This window comes from Triticum dicoccoides, chromosome 2B, assembly GCF_002162155.2.
Source record: "Triticum dicoccoides isolate Atlit2015 ecotype Zavitan chromosome 2B, WEW_v2.0, whole genome shotgun sequence".
Classification (NCBI taxonomy): domain Eukaryota; kingdom Viridiplantae; phylum Streptophyta; class Magnoliopsida; order Poales; family Poaceae; genus Triticum; species Triticum dicoccoides.
The window spans coordinates 761,569,265-761,572,279 of NC_041383.1; the positions used below are offsets into that span (position 1 = coordinate 761,569,265).

At 40.0% G+C, this 3,015-nt stretch overlaps 1 long non-coding RNA gene across 1 annotated transcript in view; it reads right to left on the bottom strand.

Annotated features, from left to right (window-relative positions):
- Positions 1 to 432: 432 nt before the first annotated feature.
- The window catches only part of LOC119366115, a 4,213-nt gene continuing 1,630 nt past the window's right edge, over positions 433 to 3,015 (bottom strand). The window contains exon 2 of the long non-coding RNA XR_005175923.1: positions 433 to 796. This is a non-coding gene — a long non-coding RNA (uncharacterized LOC119366115). The remainder of the gene's footprint in view (positions 797 to 3,015) is intronic.

A 3,015-nucleotide genomic window follows, 5' to 3' on the forward strand; every position in this document is an offset into this window, starting at 1 on the left:
GACCATGCACTAATAACTCCACAAAAAAAGAAGGAACTCTCAGCAATTTCGCGCTACAGGTAGCCCTGCAATTGCACCCAAGTCAGCAGTAAAAAGGGACAATAAAAATCCTGAGAAAAAAATGTTATAGTTGTTTAGGAAAAACAGAAATCCAGCAAGGAAAGATCTGCCTACAATGCAAATCCTACTAAAATGGTTATGAGACATTTTTTGCTAGATTTGTATGATACTCTTGTGTGGATTTTTGGTGAGATAAGTTGTGTTGTGTTGTGGGAAATTTTCAGTATGCTTGCAGACAACCTCTATTTTAAAAAACAAAATTAACAGTAGGACAATGTTTTGGGTTGTTTTGTGCAAGATTGGTATGATGAACAAAAAGGGCTTAAATGGTAGAATCCAAGTGGAAAGATAGGATTAAAGTGGTTTTTTGTAAAAAAAAATCATGGAGATCAAATGTTTCTTTGTTTTAATTTGTAGTATCAGACCCATTAACCCTGTGTGGTTTCCGGACAAGGCAAGTAATGTGTTCACAATTAAAAAGTTTATCTTTGTTGTGGATCATTATGGCTTTCATGGAACATATATTCATGGTAAAAAGTTGCAGATTTCAAAGTATGATGTGGCAAGTTACTAAAGGTTCCAAAGCAACTTGTGGTTCCTACATACGGTCAGGTGTTCAACCAAGAGCTTGAACAAAAACTTGGGACGGGAGGCACCTTGAATGAACCCCTTTGCATGCTGGGTCAATTATGGCTGCTGTTAATCATGATTTTGCTCGTCCCAGCCAACTCCTTATCTGATACAAGAAAGACAAAAGGAAAAAATATGAAAATTGGAAGATCAGCGCCCCCATAATGGTAGAATAATGCATTACAAAACACTTGATGACAACAATGTGAACCTAGGTATGTAAACTGGCCCATGAATGTGATTTGTGAAGAACACATGGATTTGTGATTGTAACTACAATAATTTACATGTATAAAAGTTGTAACCTAGTACGACTTGTGTGTCTACTAAGATATCAAGTATACCAAGTTTTGGAGCATTGAGTAGCAAGTTTTGTAGCAAGCTCCAGGCAAACTGCTCACCAAACAATTGGGCAAGTCGAAAGTCAAAACATCGTCAACTACTAATCAAAGTTTAGACAAGTTGTGGGAAGAAAATTGAAAACCACACTCAGGAAAAATGATCTGGCAAACTTTGTTGTAGATCTGGCAACTCATCGCCTCTGTACTGGCAACTTGTCCCCGACCTTCAACCCATCCCCTCAACCTGCCATCCATATGCAGCACTTGCTAAGCTAGGTTCTCCTATGAGAAGACACTAGTGGGAGTCCCACTCTTCTCCACCGCATAATTATCCATGACTCATCCCCATGACCAATTCATGGACGAGGTGAACAAAATCCCTAGCCCTGCTGGATTGCTGGCTTGTCACGTTCGTCGATCGTCACCCGCGAGTAGACACAAAACTTGACCATAGAACATTCTGCCCCCAGCGTGCATATTCGTCAATTCAACACCATTACCAATCGATTCAACATCAACACCATAGGTTCCCCCTCGCAGCCCTCCCCAAATCTCCAACAAATTCCACCATGTTCTATATGGGGCAACTTTGGTGCTACAGGAAGCAACTTTGTAGTAGATTACCTACCATGATTACCTATTTACTCAAGCACTTCTACTTCTAAGTTGGCTACCAGTACCATCAAGTTGCCACATATCACCTATAAAGTTGCCTATCATGACTGCCTACCAACTAAATGTTTTCCCTAAGTTGGGGGTGATGACTGACAAGTTGTATGACATCGCTTCTAAAGTTGCATAACGTCATCTCTAAGTTGCATAACATGACCTAGTGAGTATCCTAAACATTGTTCTAACTTGCCTACAAGTACTTTCTAGTACTATAAGGAACTTAGCTTTAGAGGCAGACAAATCTTAGAAACAACGATGGGCAATTTTTCATTTTACGGTAGGCAACTCGTTAGTGACGGCACAACTAATCATCATTGGTCGGCGACTAATTTACAAGATAAGGCAACTTGTCAATCACAATAGGCGACTAAATTCAAAATCTGCAATGACCGATGATAGGCAACTTAGAGATAATGGTAGGCATCTGAGCATCAGCGCGTAGACAACCTAGCCTCTGTGTTGGGCAAAGTTAGGAGAAAGTTAGACAAATTCATTAGTACACATAGTGCAATGAACTGTATATCACTAGAGTTGCCTCCGTTAGGAGGAAAGTTGCTTTGAAAGTGTTGTAAAGTTGATACCCCTGGAAGATTCGCCACTTTCCTAGGACAACAAAAGTGATGTGAAGTTGCCAACCCCCAGACAACTTACCACTTGTCGCAGGCAACTAACGGATGTTATTTAGACAACTTCGCTTCTATCCCCCTAGACAACAAAACTGATGCGAAGTTTGCCACCCCCAACAACTAGTCTCTTCGCTCCACGCAATTAGTGGTTGTTGTTTAGGAAACTTTGATTTTATACCAGCCAAATAGTGATTGTTATTTACACAACTTCATCTCTAACCCTAACGACGGACTAGTGACGATGGGGTGGAAGCTGAGGGGCAAGGAGCTGCTGAAGGTGATAGCGTAAACGTGCCTTGTACCAAACAACTAATGGTGTTGATTATGGTACAATAGAAATGGTTTGCTTGTTTGATGAACTGAACAAAAAGTTATTTCAGTGTATCAAATTAGTGGACAAAAAAAATCTAAGAAGGTTAGGTGCTTTAGGCAAGTAATGTTTATATGTAAGCAATATATCCTATTGGAAATAGCAACTTTTGTAAAAATTAAATTAATTTGTTGCTAAAACATATCTTTGGGAAACTCGCGTCAGCATCTCTAGCAACTAACTATTGGGTAAGTTTTAAGGACGGGTAAAATAAAATCTAACCCTCAGGAGCGGATCTCTGGGCAACTCGCGCCAGCATTTCTAGCAACTAACTATCATGAACTGGGCAAGTTTTGACCACTTTTGGCACAAAAAC